Here is a 22,706-nt window from a genome sequence, read left to right as displayed (position 1 = left end):
TTTTTGGGAGCTAGTTCATAATATTTGGTATCAAAGCTTTGGATTCTAGGGTTTCATTGCTCCAAACCGGCCATCATGTCATTTTCGCTATAAATTTGTTTCTGCAACGTTTCAGAAGCTAAAAGAAAAAAACCCATTTGAGCTAAATTCGTTTTGAACCTCGAGTCTGAATTTCAGATCTTGTCTCACTATATTTTCGGAGATATGATCTGAGGAAATTAAGGTTTTTGCAGACTCCCGAATTACATTCCTAACAAGTGACCTTGGGAAAGTCGTCATAACTTTCTCTTTGAGCCTCAGATTGAAATTTCATAAGAAGTTACAGAAAGGCGATGGACTATAGTTTTTTGTGTATCTTTTTTAGATATGAAGGTCGAAACAATGACACATGGCATGTCGTACAAGTTTGCTCTACTGAAAAATTATATAATCAGGTCATCTTGGGAGATTGGGCATAACTATTTCTTGGAGGATCCAATTTTGATCAGATTGATGGCATTGGAAAGAGGACTCAGAGGGCTACGGCATGAAGCAATTACAAACCTAGGAGATCCGCAATTATAGAAGTACAACAGATTCAATATCGAGCTTCTACAAAGCGAAAAAAGGTGTGTAGTCTTTTTTAAAATTTTGCATAAGTTTGGGTTGACAAATTAGGTTGAAGATCAAAGGGCATAGTGAAACATAATTATCGTTAATTGATGTCGCGAAGAAAGAAAATAGAAACAACTAGTAAGCAACCTGAAAGCTCTAGCATGACTCGTGAAGAAGAGAAAGAAATGCAACAAGACATATCAAAATTACGAGACCAAGTGCACAAATTTCACTCCCACAAAAGGTAACAGAAACTAAGATTTATGGTTTAAAGAAAGGCGTGGAAGCTAAGATGAATGGCGTGGAAGCTAATATGAATGGTGCACAAGTTAAGATGGATGAAGTGGAAGCTAAGATGGATGGCATAGAAGTTAAGATGGATGGCATGGGAGCTAAGATGAATGGCATGGACGCTAAGATGGATGGTATAGAAGAAAAACTGAAAGGCAACATGGAAGATTTGAATATAGATTTGACTAAGTTGCTACAAGAAATGCTTACTAATGGTGAAAAGGTAGTAAAGGAAACTCATACTGAGAACAAAAGAAAATCATGATTTCATAGACTCTAACATTGGATTGAAGACCCACCATGTTCCAAAGATTGATATGAGGAAGTTTGATGGAAAGGATCCCGTAACATGGATACTACAGATGGAACAATATTTCGATCTACATAATGTGCAAAACACACAAAAGGTATGCATTGCAACTTTATATTTGGAACCAAATCAGTTTGTATGGTTTCGATGGCTTTTCTCTCGTAAACCAACTGTCATTTGGGCAATTTTTATGGAAGAAATGATAGCACATTATGAAGATACAAAAAGCAACACTTTTTTTAGCCAATTGATAAACCTCAAACAAAAGGGTTCAATGATGGAGCACATTGAGGACTTCCAAAAATTGAATATAAGGGTAAAAGATATTGCAGAGGAGCATAGGATTGACGTGTTCATAGGGACTTTAAAGGATAACATCCAACATGAGGTTCGCCTTTGGGAACCTAACTCATTGGAGAAGGCATTCAGGATGGCAAGAAAAATGGAAAGAAAAATTATGGCAACAAGGAAGTCTATCACTCACAACTATAAGGATGGAAGTGTTATTTCCCCTAGCCTTCCACAACCTACAAGGTTGACACCCCAACAATTGGAAGAAAAATGAGCAAAAGGGCTTTGTTATAGTTGTGATAGCAAATACACTAAAGGTCATAAGTGTGCTGAGAATAAATTATTTTACATAGATTGTAAAGAGGAGGAAAAAAGGAACAAGAAACGTCAAAAGAAGAGGATATACTCCAGGAACAAACCCTAGAGGAAGAAGAAGTGAATCCGATCATATCTTGTAATGCATTGGCTGTAATTACCACTCCTCAAACTATCAAGATAGATGACATATCAAGAAGAAAAAGGTATTAGTGTTGATTGATTAGGGTGGTACCCATAATTTTATTCATTGTAAGATATCCAAGGAATTGAATTGCTTTCTATATCTAGCACCAGAGTGTCAAGTGATGGTTGCAAGTGGAGGAACCATAAGTTGCTCTGGAAAGTGCCATAATATCAAGCTATCCATGGGAGAATATGTATTGAATAACCGAATTCTTTCCATTCCAATGGGTGGTGCTGATGTTGTACTAGGAGTCCAATGGCTATAATGCTTGGGTACAATAGCTTTTAATTTTCAAGAACTTTTCATGAAATTTTCTTCGGAAGTAAAGGAAATTGAATTAAGAGGTATCGCCGAGAAACCAGGAAAGATAGTCAACTTTAATGGAATGACAAAGCTTCTAAAGAAAGAACAACGAGGCGTAATTGCACAATTATGTTCACTAGAGGTTCCCACATTGGAATCATGTATTTCTCCAGATCTCCAAAAAGTCTTGGACAATCATTACAAGGTATTTGAGACTCCCAAAGGTCTCCCATCTATTCGTTATCATGATCATGCTATTCATTTGATTCCAGGAAGTGTTCCTCCAGACATCAGGCCTTATAGATATCCCTATGCCCAAAAGAGTGAAATTGAACGTATGGTTGCAGAAATGCTAGAGGTTGGTATAATTCAACCTAGTCAAAGTTCTTTCTCTGCTCCAGTAGTATTGGTGCACAAGAATGATGGGTCATGGCGCATGTGTCCAGATTATAGGGAGCTCAACAAGCTCATTATTAAAGATAAATTTCCCATTCCTGTCATTCATGAACTATTGGATGAATTGCATGGATCAATTTACTTCACCAAGTTGGATCTTCATTGAGGATATCATCAAATCAAAATGAAGACTCAATACATTCCAAAAACAACATTTAGAACTCATGAGGGTCATTATGAATTTTTGGTCATGCCTTTTGGCCTTACCAATGCACCTTCTACATTTCAAGGTTTGATGAATTCCATTTTCAAACCCTTCCTTAGAAAATTTGTGTTAGTATTTTTTGATGATATACTAATCTATAACAAGTCTTGGAAGGATCATGTTCAACATGTTGATAGGGTGCTCAAACTATTGGGGGAGAAACAATTATATGCAAAAAGCTCCAAATGTTTCTTTGGAGTACAAGAGGTGGAATATCTGGGTCATATTGTATCTCATGAAGGTGTTAAGGTAGACCCTAGCAAAATTAAAGCCATTGAGGAATGGAAAATCCCCGCAGCCATAAAGCATCTGCGAGGATTTCTTGGGTTGACAGGGTATTATCGCAAGTTTGTTAAGAATTATGGGAGAATAGCAACACCTCTAACAACATTATTGAAGAAAGATGCATTTTTATGGACTCAAGAAGCAACGAAGGCCTTTGAACATCTTAAAGAGGCAATGTGTCAAGCACTGGTCTTAACTATGCTTGACTTCACAAAAACATTTATTATGGGATGTGATGCCTCGGGAAAAGGAATTGGTGATGTTTTAATGCAAGAAGAAAGACCCATTGCTTTCAAAAGTCGTCTAATCGAAGGAAAGTATTTACACAAAGCTATTTTATGAGAAGGAAACATTGGCAATACTACATGCACTTAAGAAATGGCGACCCTACCTAATGGGAAGACACTTCAAGGTAAAAACGAATCATGATAGTCTTAAATACTTTTTAGAACAAAGATTATCTTCAAAAGAGCAGCAAAAATGGGTCACAAAGATGTTGAGTTATGACTTTGTAATCATATACAAAATAGGGAAGCAAAATGTTGTGGCAGATGCACTCTCAAGAAAAGATGAGGATGTGGAAGCATTGCTTTGTGCCATTTCTATTATCCAACCAGATTGGATAAATGAAGCAAGGGATGAATGGAAGAATGACGAAGAAGTGTGGGCACTCATTCAAAAGGTACAAAAAGATCCCAGTACATCTAATATATATAGTTGGAAAAATGATTCGTTATGGTACAAAGATCGCTTATACCTATGTCAGAATTCCCAACTCAAACAAAAGATTCTTATGGAATTGCATGCCTCTCCCTTAGGAGGGCACTCGGGATTTTTAAAAACTCACCACAAGGTTAAGAAGATTTTTTTTTTGGATGGCCTTAAATTTGATATTCAAAAGTTTGTGGCAGAATGTTTGGTTTGCCAACAAAATAAAGTTGAAACAATTAAGACCCCGGGTCTATTACAACCTTTATCCATCCAAAGTGAAGGTTGGGAGGAGGTTTCAATGGATTTTATCACAGGTTTACCCAAGTCCGAAGGAAAGAGTGTCATCATGATGGTAGTTGACAGACTTACCAAGTACACACACTTTTGTGCATTATCTCGTCCATTTAAAGCCAGTATAGTTTCTACTGCATTTATGGAAACAATTCAAAAGCTACATGGAAACCCAAAGATTATTGTAAGCGACAAAGATCCCATTTTCACTGGAAATTTTTGGACATATTTATTTTATTGTCTTAGTACTTATTTAGCTCATAGCTCATCTTATCATCCTCAATCTGATGGGCAAACTGAGATAGTAAACAAATGTTTGGAAGGATATCTTCGTTGCTTTGTATCTAACAAACAAACACAATGGGTCAAATGGTTTCCTTTGGCTGAATGGTGGTATAACTCTTCCTTCCATACTGCAGCAAAAATGACCCCATTTATGGCACTTTATGGATATCACCCACCGTCCATCACATCATATTTAAGAGAAAATTCTAAGTTTCAAGCAGTGGAAGATCACATCGAGCATCAACAAAAAGTTCTCCAACTCTTAAAGGATAACCTAACTTTGGCATAAAATAGAATGAAACAACAGGCATATCAAGATCGCAGCGAAAGAAGTTTTGATATAGGTGACTGGGTATTTCTACGACTACAGCCATATAAACAAATGTCCCTCAAGCAAGATAAGAAGGATAATAAATTATCACCAAAGTATTATGGTCCATGCAAGATGTTGCAAAAGACTTGTACTATGGCATACAAATTGGAGCTTCTTGCAGCTTCCCGAGTGCACCTAGTTTTCCCTGTTTCATGCTTAAAGAAGGTTATTGGTGAAAAGCTCCCAATTCAAACAATATTTCAAAACTTAACGAGGAAGAAAAAATCATATTGGAACCTAAAGCAATCACAGAAACAAGAACTCGACAACTGCGAAATTGATCAATTTCGGAGTATCTTGTCAAGTGGAATAAATTACCCGTTGAAGATTCCACATGGGAGGATGAGAATTTTATACAACATCATCCAAAACTAATCAAGCATTGAGGGCAACACTTTTTTGAATGAGAGGAGCATGTTAGGTCCCTATAATACTAGTGATTCCCCCATTACTATTGTCATTGTAGCCCTTATTGTTATTGTTGTGTCCTTATATTATTATTGTTATGTCGACTTTGATTATATTGTGAACCCGTAGACTCCTATATATAGAAAGGAGGTTTTGTCATTTGTATCATCCAAGAATTGTTCATTTGTGTAATATAAAAGAGGTTGCCCCCTCGAAGAGGCTGGTTTCTAAGGCATTGATCTTTCTTTTCTATCTTTTTATGAGCTGGTTCATAACAGTATCATTAAGAGGATTGGGCAGTAGCCTATCAACTTGCACTGCCTCCGACAATGAAAATACATGATGTTTTCCATGTATCTTTGGTTAAGAAGTATGTTAAGGATGTTGATGACGTGATTGACGAGTTTGTATTGCAGGTGGAACCAGATGGAGAATTCCAGCCGGAGCCTCATTGTATATTGCAAAAAATGTTCTCATGCTCCGAAACCAAGCAATCGAGCAAGTTAAAGTGCACTGGAAGCACTTTGGGCCCGATGAAGCTACATGGGAGATGGCAGATCAAATGCAGGCTCTGTATCCTTCCTTGTTTTCTGGTTGAGGCAAAGCAACTTTGATATGGTGGTTTGGTATATGCTTTATGGTGGTTTGGTATATGCTTTATGATGGTTTGGTATATTCTATATGATGTTTTTATATATGCTTAGATTTGGTGTTTAGAGTATGTTTTGGTATCTGATTTGATATATGTTTTGGTATATATTCATGGTGATGTTGCTATATGTACATATGTGTATGGATGTAAATACCGCCACGAGCTATGTTATAAAGCTCCACTATGCAGTATGTTATCATGTTGCCACGATGTTTTGTCTTGAGCAGGTCTTTCATTGTAAATATTGCAACAAGTTGTGTTATAAAGCTCCATGAGCAATATGTCTTCTTTAGTGGGTTGTTGAGGTATATGTGTGGTTGAACACCGAGAACGGTGTCCCTTAAGGGGGAGGGTTCTGTAACAACCTTGGTGAAAATTCCATGTAATCGAAGTTAAAAACAATAACCATGATTGATGGGACACTCATTCCAAGCTGAATGTTGGGAAAGACATCCTAGGGGGGTGTTCATTTGGTTGTTTATGGCTAAGGAAATTGGCAAAGGCAATGAGTAAGGCTTTGGAAAGACAAAAATACATTTTTGGCACATTTATTTATGAAAATAATGGAAATTAGGAGAAAAGGGAGGTGAAAGGTCACAAGTTGCATGTGATGTGGAAAATGAAGAAAATAGAGATCTCATTCATAAAAAGGCTTATGAGGATTAGTTAGTAACCTTTTGTCAGTTGAGTTTCAGAACTCTCTCATTATTCTCTCTCTCTCATACTCTTGGACACTTATAGTTTTCTTGGAGCCTTTTGGCATTGAAGCAAGAAAGGCAAAGAAGGCAAGATGAAGCAAAGATCAAGCAAGGAAAGGTAGGATCAAGCAGCTACATCAAGCTTCATTGCAGGTATCGTCTTGCATGTGTATTTTCATTGCTAGATTTGGCATGCATGGTATTGCATGTGGTTCTTTTCTATCATGGCATGGTTTTTCCAGGTGTGACGGTGTTTTCAGCCTAGCCTCGCCATTTCCTGATAGGCATGGTGTGACGGGGTTCTCATGTTTTGGTTGAGATGGATCGCTGGATGGATTCGAAATTGAGTGAGGTGGATCTTCTAAATAATAGAACACATGGCCTAGTAACCCCTGATCCAGACTGTGGGTTGCGGTAAAGCCGGATTTTGTGTTGCCTTGGATGGCCTAGGGATCCTTGTTGGTGAATGGAGGGATATATGGTAAATCCTAGAGGTGGTTTTCTCTCCGTTGGGCCTAGTAATCCTAGGTTTGGGCTATGCGATAATCTTTGAGAGTGGGTCTTGATTTAGGGCCTAGTGATCCGAGTTTGGATTGCGGTAAAGCCTGAGAGACTAGGAGACGGGAAAATTCCTTACGGTGTAGGTGGAGAAATCTGGTGGTATCCATGCTTGTTTGGCCTAGTGATCGAGTAGAGATCACAGTAAATCCTGGTATGATGTGTTCACTGTGTTGGAACAATGATATGGGATGGATTACGGTAAAACATGGCTTCTATTGATGAGGGTGAGGTGGTTTAGCCTCAATATGCCCTAGTTGGTCCTTTTGGTTTGAGTCCCACATTCATGCTTCAAATATGGCATGGGGGTGAATCGATGAAGAGAGATTTGGCTCAACCATTCTATGGTCGGGTGGAACGTGGTAGTCCCATCTCCGATTGGTTCATTGCATTCATTAATGAGAAATTCATTCCCTTGATTTTCATGTGCAAATATATTGATGTATATGTGGATTTTGATGGTTGATATGTTTATGGTATTTTTGTTCCTATTATGTTGGTTATATCTATATTTTATGACAACAACTATGTATGGCTCTCAACTTGTTTTTAATTTTCAATGAATGGATAATGTATCTATGTCCTAATAGATGATAATGTAACAAATGACACGAGGGAACAATGGTTCATAGCAATTCTCAAATAAGTATGAGATCCTTACACTTAATTACATTGTTGACACCTGTAGGTTACATGTTGATGATGTGTTTGACGAAATGTCTGACATGGCTAGTAGGGGCCTGGTTATGGTCTTGTTCAACTTATTGATTTTGCATCATTGTTTCCCTGTATTTTTAATGATTTCAAGTTATCACTCCATTCTGGGTAGTGCCCTGGGCTTTGGGCCAGAAAAAGTGGCTTATATCTTAGGGCTGTTGGCACAGAATTGACAATTTCAATCCCTAGTCGTTGGGAGGCAAGCCTGTGAGAGCGACTTTAGGTTATAGGTCGCTCCCTTTCCCATATCATGAGAGTTTCTATGGCCTAAGAGATCCAAAACAATAATGGGACCCAGGGACAAGATGTCTAAGTGGCTGACTTTACTTTGAGGGTTCTGTTGATGATGTTGGATGATTGCGTGTGATGTTTCCATCGATTCCACTTCCTTAAAGTCACATAAGAGGTTGAATCCGATCATAGTATCCTCTCGTCTCATGTTTAATCGGTTGGCATGGTTACTTGGGTGGATGTGGGAGGAGGGTGTTACACTATAGATATCAACTATTAATTAATTTGCATAACATGAATTTAATTGGTTTGATCAAATGAATCCTTTAGCTTCTTCTAGACAACATTTGAGTGGTCTCTCTTACTTTTATGAAACTGAATCCACCTTGAGATGCAAGTTGTTATGACTCCTAGACCCTCATCCTTCTTCTTGTTGATGCCAAAATTTTATTAGTCATCGATTAGGCAAGGACCACCATTTTTGTAGAGTACCATAACTCTTTACTCTTCAACAATGTTCCCATATCTTGTGCCCAAATTCCATAATCGTGGCCTTTAAAAATGATAAGATCTGGCTTGAAACTCATAACGTTGATCCACTGATTTAATCCTAGACTTAGCTTGCAATTAGAAACCCTTAATCAATCTACTAAAAAAATCTGACTTTTTAAGAGCATCAACAACTTCCATAAGACTTGTAGGCAATATGCTAGATATCAAATCATTAGCTTTAATGTAATGACCCACCTACATTTTAGAAACATAACGTAAATATTAGCATGCACATGATAAACACATATGCATGTAACACATAAGCTGCATCAGTATATATGCAAACCATTTATAAATGTCCAGTGAATGAATTATTGACACACAATGTAAATACCTAAACTCACCATAATCAAATAAATATATATACTTTTGAAAAGCTTGTTACACCACTATATTATTCCAAATATACTAATACAAAAGAATTTAATTAAATAAAAGAAATTATAAATATAAAAACTAAGGGCTCTCAATTTATTTTTTAAAGTTAAAAGTTAAATGAGAATTATGTTGTTGTAAAAGAATTAATTTTAAATATAAAAAATCAAACATCAAAAGGAAAAACAATGTATTATAGAAAGAAAAGGTTAAACCCCAATAAAAGGGACTACGTAAATTAATAAATAATGAGTGTCAAATTGAAACATGATTGTCCACTTTAAATCACTATGAGGAGCCACGCAAAGGGATAGGGGCAAGAATCCCCACCTCACAGCCACAATGGTATAAGCTAGACAAACAGTGGCTCTCAACAATAAAAAGGAAGGGAGTGCAACAGAGAAGAGGGAGGTGTGCTTGGATAATGCATTGTAAGAAGTAAGAATTTATAGTGAAGAATGAACTACAGTTAGAACAACCTTAATTGTCCTTGAAGATTTTGGGTATGGGGGCCAAATTACTTCAAATCTGAAGTATTTTGGAGAAGGGCACTAAGATTTTGCCCAATTTCGCAGGGAGGTGTTGGTCTTTTGGTAACAAGAGTGAATTTGGAGTGTCAACAGTTGAGATTGACCTAAACAACAAAAACAATTTCCAGGTATTCTTCTGTAAAATTCAAAATTCTAAACCCAATTACTATCTGTTTAAATAATTTCTCAGTTTGGGTATTTACATATATCAAGTGAGACCTTTGATACATACCACCCATATACATATATATCTATACATATGATTGAAGGAAATAATAAAACATAAATTGAATTATTTGATTTAATTAAGTAAATAAAATAACATATTTAAATATTTAATAAAGCGAATTATTAAAAACTACTAAGAAAACAATGAACATGTTCATAAAGTATTATATTAACTTAAAAAAAAAACATAATATAGGTTTACGAAATTAAGAGAAAAATAATAAAGGTGGCAAGTACAAAAGCCATGAGTCACGAAAGTTATAAATACACTTTAAACGCAAGGGAGACAGAGAGTCTAAGGCATTGCAGGTGGCAAGTAGTAAGGAGGAGCTGAGAAGATATTATGCAGGGGCGATGGAGAGATGGGGACGATTGAATGGAGCATATAAGGGAGTCAAGGAGGCCATAATAGAGGGGGGGAGGGGAAATATTTTTAGAGAGAGAGGAATTCTTAACAAAGTCAATACATAACAAATTGAGCTTTCATTGTTCTTGAAATTTTGGGCATGGGGGCCAGAGTACCTTGAATTTGAAGTACTTTGGAGTTGGGTACTGAGATTGTGCCTAGTTTGGCAAAGCGGTTTTAATCGTTTGGTAACGAGAGCGGGAGCGGGATAGAGAGCCCTGGGAAATCAAAAGCATCTTCAAGCACAAAAACCCCAAGTAGGTACTCAACAATCAAATTAATAAATTCCGACATTCTGAATGGTTATACCTTGTTCAAATTTTTAATTTAGGGCTTCACATTTAATACCATGTTGGAGAATCGAAGGATTGGTATATTAGAAATCTCGTATTCTAAAATAGATGTGGTGTTTAAAGACATCATTATAACACCTAAGCACAACAAGAATAGCTGAACATATCAAAGTGTAAGAAACAAAATATTTCCACACAAAACACATATAATGTATTGTTCACCATATAATAAATCCACCCACAAGACCATCTTTTGTAGCACTGAGATGTAACCAGCTTGATCCATACTTTGCTTAGTATATAATGAATAATAACATATGAACGATTTGAATGTAAAAATAAATGGAAGCGAGTCACGGTAGAATGGAGACATTCAAAAGATTGAGTTGGAAATCCAAAAGATACTGCAAACCTTACATAAGGAGTAAACACATCACAAGTAAGATTAACCCTAGATGAGGAGGATAACAACTCCTCTTAACCACCCAAGCTAATGCTTATTGACATCCTAATTTTTTTTTGATCTCTTTGCAATGCTTCATGGTTATGAAATTAAGATGGATATATTTTTTCCATTTATAACAACTATACTGCAAGTTCCATTTTAAATTTGCATAGTGTGCATTGTCTCTAAAATAGAAAAATTGATTCGACATCAAGAAGAAATATATTCAAATCTCTGGAGAACATGTTTAGGCAATAAATATTTGAATTTGATTGTTAAATAAGAGTTATACCTATTTCTAATTGGCTAAAAACTCTTGTTTTCCTTATATATAAACAAATAGGTTAACAACGTCAAGTCCCACTAGCATAACCAATTGAGGATGAGCCTCGTCAACGAGGCGACCCAGGATCAAACCTCATGGGGGTGGTTGTTCCCTGTGCTAAGGGGAGGAGATATGTTAAAAAATCCAGTCAGCTAAGGGCTGGTGTGGCCAAGGCCTGGTGCGATCCCAGAGTGACTTTGACGCGGCTCTTCAAGCCACAGGTCAAGCATGGAAAATCATAAACAACTTGACAAAAATAAAAAATAAAAAATTAAGAGTACAATACATAAAAGCAACTCACAATACAATACAAAAAAACAAATCACAATAAGAAAAATCCATGATAAAAGGCTCATGAATAATAAAATGATATTTTAAAGTCCATGAGACTAAAAATAGTCTATGAGACCATTAGTTCCCTATTTTTGATTCTTTACAATTCAATCTTTTTCCAATTCAAATTAATAATAAATTAAACCAATAATATAATTTTTCTTAAATAACATTAATGAATTAACCCACTCTCATGGATGGATTGTATAGCAAACAATAATCAGTATCGTTGGTCAATTTTGCTTATGCAATACCATACAAATAAATTTCCGAAATTTTACCTTTTCAAAATAAATTCCGTAAAATGAGGTGATACAATAATAAAAATTTTAAAAAGGCGCAGTTCCTTCCATCGAATAGGAGGCGGAGATTGTTTTAACAAAAATCAAACACAAAAAACATTTACCTTTTTCCCGCCAGAGAGCGCGAGAGTTCCCTCCCTGCTTTCATGTACATTTTCCCGAAGACGAAAACAAGGGGAAAATCCTGGAGAAAGCAATAAAAGCAGGAGCGGATTCAAATGTTCACTGATCTAATCCGGAATCATTCAAGCAGTCCATTCCTCCTCTCCATCTCGTATTTCCTGCTCAAAACATCGCTTCAAGTTAATATTTTTACTCGCGTAAAATGAAGCACGCATCAATTTTGAAAATATAAACAAGTTAGATCTATGAATTTTCTCTGTTATAGCTCCTCTTCTTGTCGGGCTGCTCTGCACATTTGAGACATTTCGAGGTTTGGATTTCGGCTATTAGCAATGGGATTGAAGTAGGCAGGGGTTTTCTGAAAAGATGCCAGGGCTCCGGCGGGGCAATCTCAGTTATACTCGCTGAGTTTCGGCAATCGTACGGAATTCATTGTTATCATGTTATGATCAAATAGTGTAAGAACACTCTAGAATCATTGCGAATTCTCAAAGTTCAGGTATTGTTAATGGAAGAAAGGGTTTTACTTGTGAAAGCATGGCTACACGGTAGAGAGTTTATCCAACTGCTAGAGGGGTAGTCTCATTCCCTCACCCGATTAGGGCGTCGCGGCAAAAGAGCAGAGTAGAGTTAGTCTTACGGGACCCTCTGACGGGAAGGTTGTTGATCGACATTGCTTATTCAACAAAACCTGTCAACAATAATAGGTGCACTTGGACTTATAGTTGGAACGCGGATGGTTCTCTTGCTCTTTCTCATCTTTCCACAAGTCGTTTGTATGCGCTTTTTCTAGGAGGTTTGAACCGCAGCCCTTTTTCTCTTTCTTCCTTCTCAGTGCAAAGTTGGTATTGTAAAACACAAATGTTTCCTCTATTCCATGCATGAAAGTAATATTTTTCTTCCAAAGGAAAAATTGCCATTTCATTTTAATTAGAAATTAATTTACACTTCTCATGTGCACTTGCACTCCCACGGGAAAAAGGAAAAAAAAGATGATCCCTTTTTTGAAAACCACAAAAAGCTACACCTCTTACCCTTTAGAGACATACTTGTTATGACAATAAATTATCTGGCACTATATTCTTAAAATTTACATTTTTACAGCTCTAAAAGCACACCAGAGCCTACCAGGCTTGTCACCAACTTTCGAAGATACAAGGATAAGGTACTCTGATCAACAATAAAAAAAATAAAAAATCTGAGCATTACTGCACATGACGTTAAACGTTGCATTTAGAGAGAGGGATTACTCCATCATTGTCTTCTTCACATAGTTTTACCCCCTGCTACCGGTAACCCTTGTCTAGATAGATCATCTCCTATCGAACTGTGCTCCTCAAAGATGTGCGATAGAAACAGATTTAAATAAATTTCCATCTTTCTTTAATTGCTCATCCAAACACCTTGACTTGATATTCTGCAACTGATCAGTTCCATTTGTCCAGCTGATAAGCAATCATGAATCTCCAAATACCTTAACGCGAGATATCCTATTATTCTGATCATATTTGAAGACCCTTAGTGCCATGAATCCTGCATAATTATTAGTTCCAGCACCCAGCCCTGCTTTCATCTTAATACAATGACTTTCAGATGGGAATGCGATAGAGCCAGGACTGCTAATGTTCTGTGGGTCCTGGCTTGCCCCATCAAAGAAGCCACAGGCCTGCTCTTTATTAATTACCGACTCTTCCAGGAGTCTTTCCTGCTTTTGAGAAACTTGAATGCATGCAATCAAAATATCACTGAAGCCTTAGCATTTCTTCTGATCTGGTTTGTAAAGCTGCCATCTCTGGTTTTTTCAATTTATTTTTTTGACCCTGTATATAGTGGTTTGGATGGAGGTAAGGTGTTCAAAGTGCCACAAAGCTCCATGTTGGTGTGGATTCAATTAGTGACCCTTATGAAATCCACCCTAGGGCCTACATTGGCAATGCCATCCTTAATCTTCAGCTGTGAGTCTCAAACCAGTCGTTTACATGACATGAAATCTGCTAATTTAAACTAGACCTAATCCACTTATCTGTGATCTTCTATTATTAAAATTCAAGAGTTCCATAATTGTCTAGGTTTTTTCCTTTTTTTCTTACCTTTCTGTAATGCATTCCCCAAAGAAACCCATAGGGCACTTCCTCTTATTTTGAGGATGGTACCTAGGGTAACTGGATTCTGTAGGGTACTTCCTCTTATTTTGAGGATGGTACCTAGGGTAACTGGATTCTGTAGCTGCTCAAAGCTTTGTCATGTCACTTACAAGAACCTTGGTAGGGAAGATAACACTCCATCAGACAAGCAGTTGGGCTAGACTTGATTGATGATAATTGTTGTCCAAGGAATATATTCCCATTTTGCAATTTACAAGGTGTCTTGAATTTGGTTTGTAGTGGTTAAATAATGGAATGACCCATAGCAATGCATATGCTTCTTATATCTCTCAAAAATACAATGGATCATAAATACACTGGGGGAGTGAGAGTCACTTTTAGCGATTAGTATTTTCCATTTGGCTGAATTTTCTGATTTTTCAATAAAAGTACGTGCCAATTCAAAGAGAATATTCACCCACATTTCCATAGGATCAATTAATTTTCAATGTGAATATCATAATTTTTTGCTATAAATAATGTAAAAAGACCTTTAGCAATTTATCTTTGCTATAGAATGTCACCAAACATTGTCTTTATCAAGCTTGTCAGAACAATGAACTTTCCCTCGTAGACAATTAACTCTACAAGATCTAGATTTGGGCTAGTAGAAGGTCGAAAGAAGGTCGTCTCATTCAGTTAGAAAAAGAAGACTCAAATAAGCAATTCATTTGGTTCAAAATATCAGAAAATGGAAACCACATCAGAATTGCAGCATGCTATTTTGCGCCACAGGTCTCAAAAATCTACAAAGGCAGAGGGCTTGACCACAAAGATCCATTTGCAGCTTTAAAAGCGGATATTGCAACATATTCTCAGCTAGGTGAAGTCCTTATAGTGGGTGATTTCAATGCTAGGACTGCAAGTGAGCAAGCTAGCATTCTTTGTTGTAAAGATGATTGTGACCCTATTTGGCTTACAGAAGAAAGCAATCATCAGTGGGAAAGAATTTCAGAGGACAAGGGCTGCAATCTCTTTGGTGAACAATTGCTTACTCTATGTGGGGCCTTTGATTTAGTCATTTGTAATGGCTTGACTAGATGGGCAAAGTCCGGTAATTTCACGTGCAATACTTATAATGGAGCAAGTGTGGTAGATTATGTAATTTGCTCGCATGGTTTGTGTGAGAAAATGGACGAAGTTCTGGTTGGAGATCAGCTGTGGGATTTGAAATCAGATCACAAGCCAATTTATTTATGTTTCTCTTGGATTGGAAAGAAACAATTAGAGTCAAAAATTCAGCGTGTCCAACAAAATCTTCCACAGGGCAGAATTCTTTTGACCCCAGAAAATTGTAATACCTTCAAAATGACGTTAGAGAGGCTCTTTGAGAAGGAGAAAATTACAATTCACAACCTTCATAGTCATGAATTAACACATTTAATTCAATGCGCACTTGCAAAGTGCAAAAGAACAAAAATTAAGAAGTCTGAAACAAATTGCTTTCCGGTTAATGCTTGGTTTGACGAGGAATGCAAAAAGGCAAGGAGAATCTGGAAAGAGTCAAACAAGGACAACATAACGCTCAAATCTTACAAGCATTTATTAAGCAAGAAAAAGGCTGATTTCATGGTTTCAAGGAGGGAAGAACTAGTCTTCCTAGGGAAAAATAATCCCAAATTATTTTGGAAAGAGCTCCAACCGAAAAAGATACAAATTGGAAATAATATTTCAGCTTCTAGATGGTTTGACTATGCAAGACAACTCTATGAGCAGGTTCCCAAGGTTGACCCTCCCCCCTTGGTCAACACGGATACTAAACTCTTCACGGTACAAGAGGTAGAGATGGGTATCAAGAAGTTGGGTGTTGGAAAAGCAAAAGACTTAGCTGAACTCCAAGCAGAATATCTAAAGTGGGGCTCAAAGATCCTTGCACCTCACATTACAAAAATCTTCAACAACATCATACAACAAGGGCTCCCCACAGATTGGACAACTAGTCTGGCAATACCTCTTTTCAAGAGCGGTGACATCAATAATCCCTCCAATTATAGGACCATCATGATAAACCCTTTGTTTGCAAAGCTATTTGGAAGCATGCTAGAAAACAAAATTAGCAAGTGGGCAGAAGAAAGAAATAAGCGTGCTAAAGGGCAAGCAGGTTTTAGACCTAAGCATTCAACAGTTGATCATTGCATAACTCTAAGGCACATCATTGAAAAAGTTTGGGAGAATAAGGAAGAAGTCTTTTGTTGCTTTGTTGATTTCAGAAAAGCGTTTGACTCGGTTCCTAGGGATAAACTTTGGCAAAGAATGGAGGAACTTGGGGTTCCTAAACATTTGAGAGCAGCTGTGCATAGACTGTATGAAGAGGTGAAAGTCAAAATTAGAACTTCGGCAGGCATTTCTGAAAGTTTTAGAAGCGATATCGGGGTCAAGCAAGGTTGCCCACTGTCTCCGACCCTTTTTGGTTTATATATCGACAAGCTTGAGGAGTGGTTAAATTCGCAAGGAGGTGATGGTATCTATTTGTGCAAGTTTGTTATAAGGCTTCTTTTGTATGCAGATGACCTTATTCTGATTGCTAAATCGGCGCTTGGTTTGCAAGAGCACTTACTATCCCTTGAGCATTTTTGTAGAAGTGTGGGGATGCAAGTCAATATCAGCAAAACGAAAGTAGTGGTCTTCTCTAAGAAAAGAAAACATAATCAACATAAGTTCTACTTTGAAGGCAACATTCTGGAAGAAGTTGCGGAATACAAATACCTCGGAGTTGACTTCAACAAAAATCTAAGCTGGAATGGTTGTAGAAAGAAAAGAACTTTGGGGGGTTGGAAAGCATTTTATGCTTTTCAAAATAGGTGTAGAGAGGCAGAGTTATGGGACTGGAAGACCACTCAAACTCTTTTTGGGCTTCTAGTGATTCCAGTGATTCTATATGGTTGTGAACTGTGGGCTAGTAGTACTTCCGACATGCAGTGGAGACAAATTGAGAAAATTCAGAAGCGTTTGATTACAAACAAATTTAAGATCAAAAGTGCAGTGCCTTATGATATCTTGTTAAGTGAAACAGGGGCTGCTCCTATTGAAGCAATTGCTATGGTGCGAGTCATAAGTTATTTAAAAAAAATTGAGCAAATGGAAGATGGTAGATGGCCTAAGGTTGTCTTTAATGATAGATTGTGCAAGAGCAAAAAAACTTGGATGCAACAAAATAACAAATGGTTTAGTAAATGGGATATTTGCTTGAACGCGTGCCCCATAAACAACAAAGAGATAAAAGCTTTTGTTATGGAAAAGTTCCACAAACGTACTTGGGAGAAGGAGCTAGGAAGAAAGAAAAATTACTATATTGAAGTGTTTAATCCCACTCATAATCATCAACCAAAAGCATACATAGAGGCCAATATCTCTTGGAAAGCCAAAATTCTTATTGCTCAGTTAAGGACTAATTCTCATCAACTCCGTTGTGAAACAGGGCGCTGGAAAAGGCCAAAGGAAGTGTGGGAGGAAAGGGTATGCATTTTTTGTTCTTCCGGAAAAGTGGAAACAGAAAAACATTTTATTTTAGAATGTGAGGCCTTCAAAGACAACAGGGAAAGTTACGCAGATACGCTGGCAGCTAACTCTTGGGATAATCTATTTAACGAGGGGTTTGTCGAGAAGACGGGAGCATTTATTGTGAAGCTTCACAAAAAAAGGGCCGAATACATCAAGCAGATGAAAAAGCAATCTGTCCCATAGGCTATCTTTAGCCTCGTGGACGTTAAAATAATTTCTTCTTCTTCTTTCAAAAGGGAATTGGGAATAGCCCTCCCTTTACTTTTACCCTTTATGAATTGTTGTTCGTCACTTCCACTTGACACCTCTTGATTTGATTGTGCGTGAAATTGCATTCGCCTTCCTCTTTTCCCTAGCCCCTCGTTCTTTGGATACAATTCGAGAGACAAGTGGTCCTCCTTATGCAAACATAAAGGAGTCAAGAGAGAGGAAAAATGGGAGAATTCAAAGGTTTGTAGTTGTTCGATAATCATAAATATTGACAACTTTCTCATCAAAGCATATAAATAATAAAAGTTCTTGGCAAAAAGGGGCCTTGGTTCATTGGCTAGGTTGATTGGTTTTCAAGTTGTCAACCAAAGTTTCATTTTTGCTGTGGTTAGTTGCTCGACAAAGTCATGTTATATAGGGATGAGGTCAAGCATAGGGCTAGGACAACTTTAGTGAAATAGACACCTAGCAAATTGAGTCAAAGGAAATCTGCATTATGTAATTTAGCCCCTTGAGGCAAGTTTCCTAAAGCATTCCCAACAAATAAAGTGTGGCAAAAGGAACATCGTTGAGTGGCTAATGGTTCATAGTAGCATTGCAAATACTGGTGATATATTGCCAACATTGTTGTATATTGTGATTCTTTGAACTCGGTGATATTATCACCATAAAAAATTATAGATTTTTCAATTTTTGAGTATATTGCAATATTTTGAAAAATATCATGATATATTGGTAAAATATGGTGAGAAATTAGAAAATATCAATTGAGTCAACAAATATTTGGATTTTTTTGTACAAATCAAAGATGGAAAGTAGGGATTGAAAACAAAGGGATTATTCACGTTGGAAATACTTAAGAGGGGGTGAATCAATATTTCCTTCCAATTAGTTATTTTTTAATTTTCAGAGCATTAAATTCACATTAACATTAAATTATCATCACATCACATGAATAATAAACAACACCATTCAACAATGCATAAACATCAAGACAATAGACAATATATTTTTAGGTGGAACTGGAAACCCTTCTAGGAGAAAAACCTTCAAATGCTTCTTAATATTTGTCTTTAATAAAATTACATTAGTAGGAAGCTCCAACTTCCAAATTTATTAGCTCCAACTAAAAGGATGCTCCAATAACTTGTTTACCAACTCTAATTGGAAGGACGCTCCAACACCTTGTGCAAGCTCCAACTTGGCCTAACACCACCTTGTCGCCTTGAAGTATTCTCAGGCTCCAACCCGAAGGAGACTCCACTCCCTTGCCTTGCATCACCTTGTCGCCTTTGCTTAGCAAGTTGCCACTTGTCTTGAAGGCTTCAACCTTCAACTCACCACGACACATCACGTTTCACAATTTTCAAACTAGATCCACCTGTGCTCAATATCAAAATAAATAGAAATACTTTGTTGACTTTGTCTATTTATAATATCGACACAATGTCGTCAACAGAAACAGCAACTTCTACTCAAAAGATCAAACCCTAGAATATTCTCTGCATATCAAATGTATCATATCAAACACTTCTTTGAAATACAAGTCTCACATCAACACTATCAAACATTAGATCCGCTAACAATTCACTGCAACATAGGTCCTCTTGCTGGTTGCAATCTCTTTAACAAGGCAACAACTTCCCTAATTCAACATTCAACAATATTCATAGCTCAATGATATACTTTCACTGTCATACCCTAGGATCATTAATATGTTTTCAACAATGCATTCTTTGATAACTCAAATCAACAACTTGTGGGGCAACCCTAAAGCTTCTGCTCATGATAGTAATAAACACCTATTACAACTCAAGTAGAAACCTCAACAACACCATATTACAGATTTGATCATATATCAATCTACCAACCAATTTGGTTTGAATCTACAACTTAGGCAATACTCATGACATTCAACAAAATCTTCAAGCCAAACCCTAGCTCTGGTAGAGTAGCTTCTTAGTCCAACATCATTCTTTTATTGGCCAAATCAATGCATATCTTTGATCAACAACACACAAATGCAACAAAACTCCAATACATTCAATGGTACATTATCTTAGCATGGTATTAATGAATATTCTCTTAGTAGATCAGTGTCATTAGTAGTATCAAGCCTCAACATAGATTCTTATTGTCAATCTTGGCAAGTTACATCTCAATTTCTTTTCATAATGAAGGACCACTGTTGCTACATGCCTGCGATCTGAAGATGAAAATGTGACTAATTGCTTTTGCCCGTGCTTCTTATTGTAAAATTGATCTCAGCCTTTCAACTACAAAGATGGAGATGAATGACCTTTGCCGTTGTAACTTCTGAAGATGAATGACCTTTGTCATTGTAACTGGTGAAGATGAATGACCTTTGTCGTTGTAACTGGTGAAGATGAATAACTTCTGCCTTGAAGATGAACCCAGTTTGTCCTTCTGTCACTTAAGAATACCATAAATGACATCATAAATTAAATTTTAGATTGATGTGTGATTCAAAGTTCTATGATATGCTTTTGAACAACTTAATTTAGAGAAGACATCACAAGGTCAATGCAATCAATGACCAACTCAAGAGTGCATTAGGTTTGCAATGCTTGTGGAGCATTAAAGTCATTAGCTTTGAATGACTAAATCCTTAACTTCACAACTGAAACTTGAAACAACAGTAAATTTGAGACTTATGCTCCCTGTAGAGCTAGTTAGCAATCTATCAAATCAATCATACCACAAGCAACTCAAAATGCCTTAGCCAAATTTCTGCTTATGGATCTTCAGTTGTAGCTTAGTGAATATCTTCAGTGGAACCATCAAAACTCCAAGAGTGACCTCCAGGATATGTCAAGATTGTATTCAAACTTGTATTGATAATTAACATACCTTCAAAGTCCGCTTAGGGATCAGGTCTGAATGGTGTCACAAGACTGAAATTGCATAGATTAATAATGGTTTGAAATTATGTGCTTCACCAAAGATCTCTTACTTCAAAAATGAAGTCTGTTTCTTCAAGGTGATGGCCGAGTTTATCCACAAAAATAAACATTAAAAACAATTATTCTAAAGAGCTTGAAAAAGCCAGAGATCTGTTACCAAAGGGTTGAGGTATGATTTTAAACAAGAGCCATGTTAGGTCTGTTCCAATGCAAGGTCTGTTGTGGGAGGTGCCATTGAAAGTTTGTAGTGGCCCAAGTTATATAGGGTCTAAGGATTGTTTCTTTAAGGAGAGCCAATATGCCTTTGATACTTTAGCATGCTTGACAAAAGCCCTTAAAGCCAAGAACAAAACCCAATATAAACCAAAAGGCTTCCAAAACCATAGCCCAAGAGAAACAATAGTGACTAATCTTGCCAAGCCACAATAAACAATTGAATTTTTTTGTGCCTCCTAAAGATAAATCTTCCCTCCACAACGTCGAAAATTATTTGAAAGTTAATTTGCTTTTAGAATAGTTTGATTGATGTGCCATTGGGAGTTAGATTGCCTGTATATATATATATATATATATAGATATCCAAGAGGCATTAGGGCAGGCGACTGTCCACAAAGGAGGGAAGCATTTTGGGTTTTAAAATTTGAATAATAAAGCCATACTTTGAGGCCAACTTGCCTCAGAGGGAAGGCAAGTTTTGAATTTTCAAAATTTTCCCTCCAATAATAATTCTAAATTTTTTCTTTTGACTTTTTCTTCCAAGATTTGAACATAATAAATTAAAGTTTAACCCCATTAGCTTCCTTCTTTTGAAATGTGCCATAGTCTAAGTAACAATATGTTGCCAGCTATTGATACATGTTAAAATTGGCAACTAGGGCCAAACTCCATGTGGGCCATCTTATTTATGATAGCTGATATTTTTCTTGGATCCCTCTCATCGAGAGGTGTAGGATTGATCTAAAGATCATCCGATTCCGATAAATATTCATGGAGTTATGAATTTATTTGTGTTATAAGTCAATTTGTCAAGGTCGGCCAACAACCAAATAAACCCACATGTGCTCAACATTTTAGTATAAAAGGAGATGACTTGAGAGTCATTTCACACTCATCTCTCTCTTGATTTCTTTCCACTCGCTTTGGGTCTTAGTGGAAGAGAGATCTATGAGGAGGATGCCCTAGCTGCAGTCTGCCCTAACTAAGAGGACTCAGTCAAGTGAGAAGCCCTAATGCTACAAGGACGACAACCCTAACCTATACGTTGGTATCTATGCAGTCAAGTGAGAAGCCCTAATGCTACAAGGAGGACAACCGTAACCTATACGTTGGTATCTACACAGTCAAGTGAGAAGCCCTAACGTTACAAGGAGGACAACCCTAACCTATACGTTGGTGTCTATGCACTCTAGAAGGTAGCCGAGTTTGTGGAGATATTCTCACTGTTTTGGGTGTGGATTTTAGAGAAGAAGAGCCGCAACTCTTAGCCACATTGTAAGAGGCAAGAAGGATGGCTTGAGGGTTGTTTTGTGACACGATAGAGCAGTCTTACCTTGCAAATCAGGCCACAGACTATAGGTGAGTTTAATGATTGTTTTGTGCATGGTTTTGGGGTGTATATCTCTGTTTATAGGGCCGCAGTGAGGGACTACTACAACAACAGTTGGGAGGTGAAGTTTAGATGGCCGAGAGGCCTAGAAAGGCCCTCCTAACTAGGCCACAGTCATCTCTAAGGACAACGAGGCAAAACAGGGGTATTTTCCCTATATGGTAGGCTTGTTTACAGTGCTGGAGTGGGAAGATTGCTTCAGGTCTGAGTTGATTGTTGTAGGGAGCTTTGTGGAGGTGCCCAAGTCC

General features: G+C 37.1%; 1 pseudogene across 1 annotated transcript in view; it reads left to right on the top strand.

The window, feature by feature from the left end:
* Positions 1-12,045: 12,045 nt before the first annotated feature.
* Positions 12,046-22,706, top strand: part of LOC149180408 (ATP-dependent DNA helicase Q-like 4A) — a 280,436-nt pseudogene continuing 269,775 nt past the window's right edge. Inside the window, exon 1 of the transcript XR_016256925.1 lies at positions 12,046-12,869. The product of XR_016256925.1 is annotated as an ATP-dependent DNA helicase Q-like 4A (transcript). The remainder of the gene's footprint in view (positions 12,870-22,706) is intronic.

Source organism: Pinus tabuliformis, chromosome 3_2 (assembly GCF_031772625.1).
Source record: "Pinus tabuliformis cultivar Carrire ecotype Pingquan chromosome 3_2, CPIR1, whole genome shotgun sequence".
In the NCBI taxonomy this organism is placed as follows: Eukaryota; Viridiplantae; Streptophyta; class Pinopsida; order Pinales; family Pinaceae; genus Pinus; species Pinus tabuliformis.
This window is presented reverse-complemented; position numbering and strand designations above follow the sequence as displayed.